Below are 12520 nucleotides of genomic sequence, written 5' to 3' on the forward strand. Positions count from 1 at the left end.
ATGCTTGTATTGCTCTCCCAATGTGACAAAATCATTGATTGGATTGTTTTGTGAAGGAAACCCAAAGATCTCTGATTTTTTCCCTCAATGTTTTGACTCTTTTTAAAGTGGCACTATGTGTAACGAACCCGGAAGACTCACCAGTTGTAAGGAGAGTCTGTACTAGAAAGAGGGAAGTGCCCACAAGGCTTAAAGATTAGTTGCAACTAACCGATTCTGTTGGACAGACTGGAAAGCAGTTAATGACAGTTAGCATCTCAACAGCTGAATAAAATAGACAAGAGGAAAAAATACAGGGCTTGTTTTTTGTGTAGAACAGGAGGTACTGGTGCCTCGTAGCCAGCTAAATTTCAACTTTTCTTTCAGCAATTCAAGATTCTTCTTCTTCTTCTTCAGTTCTGACTTTAATTTCTACAACTACATCTAAGTTCCTAACAATGGTGCTTTCATTGACTTCTCACCTTATGGCTGAGAATACAAGATTGAAGAGTTTAGGTGATGCAATCAAGAAATTGATTGAGACTACATCTCTCCAAGAAACTCGTTTACAGAATTACCAGGAACTAGCCATGGAGCAAAGAGATTTCTTGCTTCAGATCTCCAATAAAATTACAATTTTAGATGGCCGGGTAACCAATTTAACACGAAGGGTTGAACAGGGAGAAACTCTTACTGGAACTGGAACTGGAACGAGAGATGGTACTCAAGGAGGAGTGCGAGATGGTACGAATCTTGGGGGTTTTCTGCAAGACAATTGCGATTAGAATTTTCCCAATTTGAGGGCACTGATCCAGCAGCTTGGATCTCGAAGGCTAAGAAGTTTTTTTGTTTTCAACACACTTCTGAAGAACTAAAGCTGGAAATAGCTTCTTTCCATCTCGATGGTAAAACATATGATTGGTTTCAAGCAATGGAAAGGGAATAACCATTTGATTCATGGGAAAGACTCTTTGTAGCTTTACAAATTAGGTTTGGACCATCCATTTATGATAACCCTCAGGGCAAATTAGCTAAATTGATTCAACACTCTACTGTTGGAGATTACCAAGCTCAATTTGACACTTTGGCCAATCATACCAGTCATCTTCCTTCTCAATTTCTGGTAGATTGTTTTGTTTCTGGTTTAAAACCAGGGATCCGAAACGAGGTACAAATTCACTTACCAAATTCATTATCAAAAGCTGTAGGATTGGCTACAATGATCGAAGACAAGATTGATGATGCAAGAAAAATGACTTGCAAAGGCAATTATAAGAATCCATTGCCTTCCATACCACGATATGGAGCTGAAAATTCTTCTATGGCTTCTTCTTCAATGACTAACAAATTGCCTCAACAGGGCACTCCATTCAAGAAGATGACCACAGCAGAATTGCAAGGAAAAAGGGATAAAGGATTGTGCTATACTTGTGATGAAAAATACAATCCAGATCATAAATGTAAAAACAAACAACTCTTTTTGCTTATTAATGAGGAGTATTAAGATATAGACGTAGAGGCCATGCGTCTGATGCAAGAGGAGACATGTTTCCCTCAAGTTCTTGAAAAATGTGACAAGCAACCAAAAATTTCTTATTACGCCTTATCAAGACAAACTAATCCTAAAACCTTACGAGTTCAGGCCAACATTGGTGGACGGAAAATCATTGTATTAATTGATGGTGGTAGCTCAAATAATTTTGTCCAAGAACGATTAGTACAATATTTACAAATTCCAGTTATTCATGGAATACAATTTCAAATTATGGTCAGTAATGGGGAAAGGCTAAAATGCTAAGGAATTTGCAGAAATGTCAGTTTGAGTATGCAAAATCACAAGTTCCAAGTTGATCTCTTTGTACTTCCAATCATGGGGGCTGATATTATTCTTGGAGTTCAATGGTTAGAATTGGTGGGCCCAATTATTTTTTATTATAAGCGGCTCACCATGGATTTTCACTGGCAAGCTCAGGTGATTCATTTACAAGGTGAAAGCCGAATCACAGAGGAGCCTATGCAATTACACAGTTTCAAACGTCTAGCTATAAAAGATGGGGTGGATTTTTGTTTACAATTACAACTTCTTCAGTCCAAACTGAATGAAAGTTCTCTTAGAGTTAATGCCGAATTGACCAAATTACTCGATGAATTTTCTGAAGTATTTGCAGAGCCCAACTCCCTACCTCCCATCAGATCACATGACCATGCCATTCCCCTAAAATTTGGCATTGGATCTGTTAAAGTAAGAGCATACAGATATCCTCATTTTCAGAAATCGGAAATTGAGAGATTGGTCAAAGAAATGTTTGACAATGGGGTTATTCAACCAAGCCATAGCCCTTTTTCATCCCCAGTTATTTAGTAAAAAAGAAGGATGGTACATGGCGGTTTTGTGTGGACTACAGAGCCCTAAATACTGTCACAATCCCTGGTTGTTTCCCAATTACAACAGTTGAAGAGCTTCTGGATGAACTACATGGTGCCAGATATTTTTCTAAACTGGATCTCATATCAGGATACCATCAAATTCGAGTTAAGGTCGAAGATGTACCAAAAACTGCATTTAGGACTCATGATGGCTTATACGAATTCCTAGTTATGCCTTTTGGTCTTACAAATGCCCCATTCACATTTCAATCTTTGATGAATGATGTGTTTCGACCAGTTCTACGAAAATTTATTCTCATTTTCTTCGATGATATTCTGGTTTATAACAAAACTTGGGAACATCATTTAGAACATCTAAAGATGACACTACACATCTTAAAAACTAATGAATTGTATACAAAACAATCAAAATGCTCTTTTGGAGCAGCATCAGTGGAATATTTAGGGCATATTGTGTCAGCTGAAGGGGTTGTCGTAGACCAATCTAAGATCGACGCTATTATTCAATGGCCAACTCCTAAAAATCTTAAGGAACTTTGAGGTATTTTAGGATTAACAGGGTATTACAGAAGATTCATTAAGCGCTACGCTCATATAGCAGCTCCAATGACAGAATTACTCAAGAAGGGGGCATATTTATGGAATCCAGAAGCCAAGCTTTCATTTGAAGAACTAAAACAAGCCGCATCTTCAGCTCCTGTCCTTGCTCTTCCAAACTTTGCAAAACCATTTGTCTTAGAAACCGATGCCTCTGGGTATGGTATTGGTGCAGTTCTTTCTCAGGGATGCCATCCTATTGCCTACTACAGTCAAAAGGTTTCTTCCAAAATGCAATCATCTTCTACATATGTACGGGAAATGTTTGCAATCACAGAAGCTGTGTACAAATGGAGGCAATATTTACTGGGACAGAAATTTATAATTCAAACTGATCAAAAAAGCCTCAAGTCTCTTCTCGACCAAACCATTCAAACACTTGAGCAGCAAAAATGGTTAACAAAACTAATGGGGTTTCAGTATGATTTTGATATACACTACAGGCCAAGAAAAGAAAACTTAGCGGCAGATGCTCTTTCAAGGAACCTACGATGGAGAATCAATACATGACTTTGTCAATACCATTATTTGATATAATGGATCAACTTAAACTAGAGCATGCTTCTAATCCTCACATCCGAGAAATTCATGAGGAGATCCAACAAGGAGCCGGTCCTAATACATATACTTGGAGACATGGATTACTGTTATGCAAAGGTAGAATAGTTATTCCAACTGATTCAGGGTTAAAAACAAAACTTTTACAAGAATTCCATTCATCACCTATTGGTGGTCATGCCGGTTTGACTCGAACAATGGCTAGGATCGCTCTCAATTTCCATTGGCAAGGTTTGAGAAAAGATGTCAATAAATTTGTTGCTGAATGTGTCATTTGCCAGCAAGCCAAATCACAACATCTTGCCCCAGCAAGTCTTTTACAACCCCTACCAATACCTGACCAAATATTAGAAGATTGGGCCATGGATTTCATTACAGCCCTTCCAAATTCAGCTGGAAAAACTGTCATTATGGTAGTCATAGACAGATTGAGCAAATACGCCCATTTTAGTCCCCTACGAAGCCCTATTACAGCTATATCAGTAGCTCAAACCTTTGTGAATGATGTCTGTAAACTCCATGGCATTCCCAAATCAATTGTAATAGAGATACAGTTTTCCTTAGTCATTTCTGGCAGGAATTGTTTGGTTTGCAGGGTACTACTCTTGCCATGAGTAGTGCTTACCATCCCCAATCTGATGGGCAATCCGAAGCCTTGAATCATTGTTTAGAAATGTACCTCAGAAGTTCTGTGTGTGATTGCCCTTCTCACTGGTCAAAATTTCTGCCTTGGGCTGAATTCTGGTACAATACAGCTTTTCATTCAGCTGCTCAGATGACATCGTTTGAAGCAGTTTTTACTAAGAAGCCGCCTACAATTCTACGGTATGAACAAGGGACTTCACATTTGGAGGATCTGGACCAAGAGTTATTGCAACGGGATAACATTCTCCAACAGTTCAAAACCAATTTACACCACGTTCAATTGAGGATGCAAAATCAGGCTCATAAGAATCGACAAGAAAAACATTTTGATGTGGGTGATTATGTACTTGTAAGGCTACAACCTTACAAACAAGCTTCAGTAGCACAACAACGCTCACACAAGTTTGGTCGTAGATACTATGGTCCTTACTTGGTAATTGAACGGATTGGATCAGTAGCTTACAAATTACAGCTCCCTGAAGAAGCTAAAATCCATCTAGTTTTCCATGTCTCACTACTTAAAACAATTTACAGGGAAGCCGTCTGTCACACAGGTTGCCTTACCGCAACTATCCACAGGAACACAACCACTTTGCCGACCTTTGGTTGTACTTGATCGGAGAGTCATTCAGTGAAAAGGAGAGGAGGGCATTCACCAACTCCTTATCCAATGGGATGGGTTACCACTTGAAGCTTCATCTTGGGAAGATCTATCTGTCCTCAAGCATTATTATCCTGATTTGAACCTTGAGGACAAGGTTCATTTTCATGGGGAGGCAACTGTAACGAACCGGGAAGACTCACCAGTTGTAAGGAGGGTCAGTACCAGAAAGAGGGAAGTGCCAGCAAGGCTTAAAGATTAGTTGCAACTACCGATTCTGTTGGACAAACTGGAAAAGCAGTTAATGACAGTTAGCATCTCAACAGCTGAATAAAATAGACAAGAGGGGGAAATACAGGGCATGTTTTTTGTGTAGAAATTTCCTTTTCCATTGTAACAGGAGGTACTGGTGCCTCGAACCAGCTAAATTTCAAATTTTCTTTCAGCAATTCAAGATTCTTCTTCTTCAGTTCTAACTTTAATTTCTGCAACTACATCTAAGCTCCTACCACTATGACACTGGGTTGAAATTAGAAAATGAAAACAAGAATACAAAGGTGATCAGCTTTAGCCATAGGAACTCCTCTTTCGTTCAGGTGTATCTCTATTGTCTCTTATTCTTAGGGGTGCAACTCGGGTTGATTTTTGGGAATTCGGCTTGAGCTTTTAGTATACAATCGGGTTCAAGTTGATTCCAATCATTTCTAGCCAATCTCAACCCGAACCGACCCGAGTAGCACCCCTATTCATTCTCTCTCCCATATGTTAACGAGTAAGGTTCAGGAACGGGAATAGAGTAGATAGTCATTGATGGGCAAAATCTCAAGAAAAGCGTACCAATCTATCTCATCTACCTCAAAAAAATCCTAGGGCTTAGCATGGATTGGATTGCCCGTCTGAAGCTGTGGGTTAAAAATGCCACTGCCCCATTCTGCTATTACATTGCAGTGGCTTCAAACTTTGGGTCTTCTTAAAAGCCATCATGGATTGGCCTTTCTTTGAGTGTAGGAAATGAAAGACTGGTTGATTCTTGTTTTAGAACAAAAAAAACTATTCATTATTCTGTTTGAAGTGTTTTTTTTTCATTTTGTAGATTTATCCTGAAAGACTTAAAATATATACTTTAGATCTCCTTGGTGATGACTTTGTTCTGAAATTACAGTGGTAGGCTTTTAATCATTGAAAGCCTCAGAACTTTAGATGCAACAGAGCAATTAGACATCCCTTTGCAGGAATGTTTCGTATCTAATGTGGATCCTTTGGCATTTATTAGTTTGCAAGCTATCAATTTAACCGTTAGCATCATTTCCTAGGGAGACTTAAGGCCGTGGTCCACTACAGTAGGGCCCACTTTTGTACTGTGGGCCCCATGCATGTCATGTGGACATGATCGGGGCAGTCGATCCAGTCATTTCTGTTGGCCCCACCTTTATCAGGGATTATCCTAACCTCTTGATATGTAGGGTTTCTACAAAACAGTTTTCAGGGTATAAAATGATAAAAAAATGTGGCGGTTAAGAAGGGCACTTTTCTAATGAGACAGGCTTATCTCCTAAAGATGGAACTTGCTATTGAGACAAAGCATGTCTCCTAAGAGGGGGGCTCTAGATGACTCTTTCATTGCCCTGGCAATTAAAGGATCTATGGTTTAAGGTTACATATTTAATAGACTTGAAAAAGTCTTCTAAAGAAAAGGATAATAAGGGGAAAATGCTATAAGGACTATGCTAGTCCCCTAAAAGATGGGTAACTCAAATTTCAAATCTGAGCCATATGAAGAACAGAACTCAGAGCCAAACCCTGTCGAAACTAATACTAAAGTAATATAAGTGAGTAATGTATGTTCTGAAGTGAAAACTTATCAGATAAACAAGATACCAAAACATTTCAGGTTTTTTTTTTTAAAGATTATGATGTGCATAAATTGATATTTAAATAAACAATATGACATGATGTTTAACTGTGTAAATCATAAGACATGGGGTTTTTAAAACTAATTCAAAAGGATCAAATATGAATAAGAGTAGGCGCCACGAGAGAATAATTCAGTTGAAAGTATTGCACCAATGACTTATTTGATTACATAAAACTGCTCAAGATGATAACTGAAATGCATATATTAGGGCTCAGCAAATTCTAAAAATTGTCTGAGAAAAGAACTTCATCGATTAGTGCATGCTACTACTGTTTTGCCCTAACCATTACATTAGCATTTAACCAAAGGATGACTGAACTACTATTAAATTCAGATATGTATAAAAGCATACAGATTTCACAGGATAACACAATCACCTTCAACTAAGCATTCATCACTCATAAATGAGCCACAAAAGCTCTTAACTTAACCCAATATAAATGACCTACAAAAGCTCACACTTTCACACAATGAACATGAACTACATGAACTCTTAGTTCAACACAATAACAATGAACTACATTGATTTTCAGTTCAGCTCAACACAATGGGAATAGACTACACTGCCTTTTATAGTTCAGCACAATGACATTTTCTATACTGATTTTCAGATTATTTCAACACAATGGGAATAGACTACACTACTTTCTATTTCAGCGCAATGACATTTTCTATTTTCAGATTATTTCAGCATAATGGGAATAGACTACACTGCTTTCTATTTCGGCACAATGACATTTTCTACACTAATTTTCAGATTATTTCAGCACAATGGGAAAAAAAATTGTATTGAAATGACTAAAGCAAAATCAGACCAGCAGATTATCTTAAGTAAAAGCTCCAAATCATGCATCAAATATTACTCAAGGACCAAAGTAAAATGGGTTTTGATATATAACAATGTTATGGAGAAACAAATAACTAAAGCCGACTACGCTCAATGCCTCTATTCATGAGCAGGTTAATCATGTAACTAAGACAAATAGAAATGGAGTTATCTACTCTGTACATATTCGGATAATACTATTATCAATTCTTGAAAAAAATAAAAGGAAATTCCTCGATAGTATAAAGCATGTTATCCACTTACTATTATAAAGTCTTCTTACCTAATAAGCTACTCATTTCCTGACAGAGCTGCCTACCAAAAATTTTGACAAAGATTCAATTCCAGCAAGAAATATTCAGAATTCCGAAGCACAAATAAACTAACCTGAGATTATAGAACTTGAAACTTCTTCTCTTTTCCTCCTCTTTCTTGTTCCTCTTTGCAGACTCAAATGAAGCTCCTTTCTTTTCTTCTTCTAAAATCTTCACTTGACAATCGAAATTGCAGAGAACTCTACTGTCTAAAGACTCGAATCTAAGATTTAAAGATTCGATCTATCCAAAATAAAAAAAATCCTAGATTTTAAAGATGAGATCTGAGGTTTAAAAGCTAAAGAAGTTGCTGATTTAAAGTTTCATAGTGTGGATTTAGGATTTCTTGTGAGAAAACAAGGTTTGAGAAGACAAACTTAAGGTTTCTAGCAATACTACGGTTTCTAAGCTTGCTTTGTAAGCGCTCAAGCAACAAAACACAAGATCTGAATCATCAAGGTCTGAATTTCACTGAAATATGAAAAGGAAAAGGATCGGATCTACTCACTTTTCTCAAAACCTAAAAAAAACTCTCCCAAATGAAAGTCCAAGCTCTCTATTTATAGAGATTTGGCTTAATTTTTGTGTGGAGAATAGGTGGTCCCTGGAAAACTGATTAATGAGAATTAAAAGATTAAAATCCGGGCCCTTTAGTTGCCCAGGACAACCCCTTTGCTGAAATTAATTTAACTAGAACACATCTAAGCGGATAAACCACTCCCTTCTTTCTATACTACACTATGAATTACACTCGTCTTATTAGGCAAACTTTAACGGATTTTGACAAAATTTTGAAGGGATCTAATTGAGATCCTAACCTACCCTAAGGCAAATCTTGGGACTTTAGTTCACTAATTTGATAGGGTTTTAATCAAACGAGGTTATTTGGGGTTCGATCAAAATGGGGTGTCTACAATCTCCTAAAAACTCTTAAGTATAATGATAAACTGGCGAGGAATAGAATCTTCTACTCCTAGTGAGGTGTTAATTTCTCCTCTAAAGAAGCAATGTCTTAAAGAGCGGGCAGCTGTTCATCAAAGCGTGGGTGTGTCCCCTTCCCAGGTCAGCCTGAATAGTGAAGAGGAGCTTCATACGCCCCTCCGTAACTTGCCCTTCTTTAACAAGATCCTAGAAAAGGAAAAGCGAATGTGAATGCGTCTTTGGGAAGAGGAAAAACACCTGGCGATTGCAAATTTGGAATCTAAGCATGCAACACTGGATGAAGATGTGCAGGGTTTAGGGCCAGGCAGCCCTGAGGTGGAACAAGGTCAGTTAGGGTAGCCTAGTGAATTAGATAGGCGAGATAAAGAAAAGGGAGTCTTGTTATTGAATGCTGAGGAAGAATCTGGGCTCCTAGAATTGGAAGGCTTTAATGATTTTCTAGCAATGAGTGATGTATTTGGGATCTCCTATCAGGAGAATCTAGGAAGGACAACATAAATGTTTCGGGCAATGCAAGCAAGGGGTGCAGATGATACAATAAAGAGAGTTAAAGAGGCTGAACCAAAAGTTGGATTATAGGATTAAAGGACACACTTTGAGAGGTTAAGAGATGTAAGTTTTCGGGAGTTTGGGTTGTCTTCCAATGATTTCAGTTAAGGAGACATTGCAAGTTGTGGGGTAGTACATATGTCTTCTGATTTCAGTCTATTTAGACATAATGCTTTAGAGTTATTTAATTGTACAGAGACAGGTTGGGAAGAAAATGATTGTAGGAAACTAGGAAGTCGATACCAAGAATGTGGAAATTGTGATGATGGTTTCAGTCCCATAGGTCGAGGTTATGACAATTGTTAGGAAGAATTCTTGAAAAGGTCATTCTCTATGACGGTAATTCACGATCCTAGTTGCGCTAAAAGAAAGTTGTAGTCTCATGTTCGCTCGAGAGATTATGGTCTTTCGCTAAATGGAGGCATTCTGATATGGGAATCTTCATCATTACCCAATCAAGGAAATGAGGTTCGGAAAAAGATTGTAGGATGAATACCTTTAAATGTGTAATGGATAATATCATAATGATAGGACAGAGAAGGGAGGAAAGAGATAATCTTAACTTTTTATTCGATGTGTATACTTCATTGGCTACAGGTATACCTGTGCCAATATTCATGTTATTCTCTTGTAATGCAGGATGGGACCCCCGGTCACAAATGCTTCTCTGAGAATGAATGAAATATGTCAACTTAAAAAAAAAAAACTATCGACAACTCGAGGGCTTTACAGAATTGGTTTAGAAACTGTTAGTACTCTCTTTAATTTAGAAGGAGACCTAACATGACACCTTACTCAAATGTTCTCCCATTTCCCTTTTTGGAACCTTTTAAAGTGGAAAAGCTCATGATTGTCAGTTTATAAACTTACTGATTTGAGCTTTAAAAAGTATAATAAAAATTAGTGGTAAATTGTCTTAAAAATTCAGCATATATCAAAGTAGATAGGAATGGTCTGGAATGAAAGTTTTAGTTGTTTGATGTAGTTGACAGTCATTGTTGACATCAACAAGAGACCCTTTGGACCCACATTTCCTACCGCACCTTTCTTCATCCTTTGTATGCATGTTTAAACAATTCTTTAGGACTTTTGGGTTTATGATTCGCATCACTAATTTTACATCCAGGCATACAAATGTTTTCTTTTTTCTGCAACTTTTCTGGGATGTTAAATTTGTGTTAAAAGCTACTCAATTGGTGCTCATGCCTTCTTTTAAAGGAACGGTACCATCACCTTAATTAAGATACCTAATTCATTTGGCCACAAGCCAACATCTAAACCATATTAATGTATATGCGCGTTCGTTTGTTACATATACATATATGCACTCTGATCTAGTCAGGGGGAGCTAAATTTTTATAAGACTGATCATGATATGCTTCGAATTGAAATATTTGTATATCTCATGATAAAATTAAGAAAAACCCTTACTCATGATGTGATTCTCATGCTATGGTTGTTTGCCATGGTTATATTCATCCACGATCAGGATTTAGGGAAAGCTTACCTGCTTATCTCTCTTATCAAACTCTTATTATGATTTGCTTAGAAATGTAATATGCATTTGTCTCATGATAACATCATATGTGTGAACATGTGAAAGAGTTAAAAACTCAATCAAAATCCATGTTCATAACCTACATGCAACTATTGTACTTATATGCTTCAGTTGGCTATGTATGTTCATTAAGAAAGAACCATAGGGGAAGTATAATGTATTTATCATATAATCCCTATCCATATAGTGTTAAAATGATTAAATGTTAAATAGGAATCAAACTTGTTTTAACTTGAAAATCCTTTAAAATTGTAGTCCAAGGTTCAACAATCTAATGAACCATTGACTATTCCATTTTGAAAATCTCTCCTAGTGCATTGATAGGTCTGATATATTCATTCAATAGCAAAGAGGGAGAAAAAGTTTAAGAGTTATGTCTTTAATGGCTTTTTAATATCTTTAACTCTTTAAAACGCATACTTAGGGGGAGTATAAATTGCTTATATCATTAAAAATTCATTTAATGATATAATTGTACCTTTTACTTTGCTTAATTTTTGTATCCTTATACATTTATTCAATTATTTAGGGGGAGCTTGCTATGCTTAAAATGTTTATCTCATTTGAAAATTAATTCCTTCCTACCTTACTCTCTATTGACAAAAGGGGGAGATACATTACCAAACTAATTCACCGCACCTTTTTGATATGACAATAGGGGGAGAAGTTTTGGTAAATTGATTATGAATCCGTGCACACTTATGCACACTTATAGCTTCTATTCATTTACTGAGGGGGAGTAGTAATCATATTACTAAGGGGGAGAAAATTTGCTAAAAGGAAAAGAGAACTTGAATTTGAATGTTTATATTTCTCTTATCTCATATACTTGTGCTTACATTGTTTATATTTCTCATATTCATGATTACATGCTTATCATGCTATATCTTTTTTATATCTTTTCAATAAGCATTAATTATATTGATTAAGGGGGAGCATTAATTGTTTTTATCAACCCTTAATGGGGAGCTCCTACCTCATAATCAATTTAGGTTTGTCATCATAAAAAAGCGGGAGATTGTTAGCCCAAGGGTTCAACCTTATGTATGTTTTGATGATCAACAAACCAAAATCAATTAATTAGGTACTAATGGCTTTGCATGATATTGTGTATTGGACAGGTACATTTGGAAACCACAACTTGCACAAGAGGCAAAGTCAAAAGCTTGGAGATGAACCAAAGAAGGTGCCTCCTCATGCAATCCAAAGTGAAAGAATTCATCAAGTGGAGGAAATCACATGACCCATTCGAAGCTAAGTGTTCATTGAAGACAAACCAGGTTAAGAAGACCTTGAAGCCAATGCAATCCAAAGATCAATAATTTTTTACATTTACTAGATTGTATGGAAGATCAATTCAAATGGTTTTGCGATCTCAAAGTGCCTTTCAACTGTTAGTGTATGTATATGCCTAAGGGCATATTGGTCATATATATATATATATATATATATATATATATATATATATATATATATATATATATATATTTCTCTCTTTGTATAAATATATAAGTGAGGGGGAGTTTTCCTTAAGTCATAGACTCTTCTTCTCATTCTTTCCTCAACATGGTATCAGAGCCCTAGGGTTTTGATCCCCTAGGGACCCCCATAGCAACCCCCCTCCTTCCTCTTCCCCTTCTCCTCCCTC

At 36.8% G+C, this 12520-nt stretch overlaps 1 protein-coding gene across 5 annotated transcripts in view; it reads left to right on the top strand.

Moving 5' to 3' along the window:
- Positions 1-12255, top strand: part of LOC143851728 (putative disease resistance protein RGA3) — a 45942-nt gene extending 33687 nt beyond the window's left edge. For all 5 annotated transcript variants that reach the window (XM_077361215.1, XM_077361212.1, XM_077361213.1 and 2 more), the window contains one exon: positions 11994-12255. The gene's annotated coding sequence lies outside the window, so the exon portion shown is untranslated. The remainder of the gene's footprint in view (positions 1-11993) is intronic.
- Positions 12256-12520: the final 265 nt, after the last annotated feature.

The sequence above is a fragment of the Tasmannia lanceolata genome, unplaced genomic scaffold, assembly GCF_043159265.1.
Source record: "Tasmannia lanceolata isolate RefF3 unplaced genomic scaffold, GAP_Taslan_0.1 ptg000018l, whole genome shotgun sequence".
In the NCBI taxonomy this organism is placed as follows: Eukaryota; Viridiplantae; Streptophyta; class Magnoliopsida; order Canellales; family Winteraceae; genus Tasmannia; species Tasmannia lanceolata.